This window comes from Etheostoma spectabile, chromosome 10 (genome assembly GCF_008692095.1).
Source record: "Etheostoma spectabile isolate EspeVRDwgs_2016 chromosome 10, UIUC_Espe_1.0, whole genome shotgun sequence".
Classification (NCBI taxonomy): domain Eukaryota; kingdom Metazoa; phylum Chordata; class Actinopteri; order Perciformes; family Percidae; genus Etheostoma; species Etheostoma spectabile.
Window position 1 is genome coordinate 11,014,670 of NC_045742.1, and position 512 is coordinate 11,015,181.

Below are 512 nucleotides of genomic sequence, written 5' to 3' on the forward strand. Positions count from 1 at the left end.
GAGAAAAATGGTGACGTGTTCAATAGTTGTTTCACCCACTGTAACTATATCTTTCTAAAGGTATTTATCGCTAAACTGCTGTATTTCTCTTGGAATCTACTATTGTGTTGCTTGTTTATTTAAGCATTTCATTAGTCAACTGTGTCTTACAGTCAGCAAACAACACCTTCTGTATAATTGTTTTTTTCCCAGTGGTTCAGATTTATTCTGCTACATATCTAGCCTATTACAGTGTGTGCATAATCTTCAGTGAAGGATTTGTTTTAGTGCTTCTGCATGCAGGTACACAGGTGTGTAAACATTACACACCCTGCCGCCTAATTGTTAACTACAATCTTCTGTGGGAGATGTTAAGGCAGATATTGGAGGGCAGCATCATTTTCATTTCAAAAAGCTCCATACTGGGTTGCATGCGCACATAAAAACACATGTGGTGTCTATAAATGCCAGTGCTTGTGTGTAGGTGTGTACATGTTTACCCAGGTGTAGTGTAAATCTATATATATATATAT

The 512-nt window shown here is 37.1% G+C and overlaps 1 protein-coding gene across 1 annotated transcript in view; it reads left to right on the top strand.

The window, feature by feature from the left end:
* The window catches only part of enox2 (ecto-NOX disulfide-thiol exchanger 2), a 171,644-nt gene that overhangs the window by 133,263 nt on the left and 37,869 nt on the right, over nt 1–512 (top strand).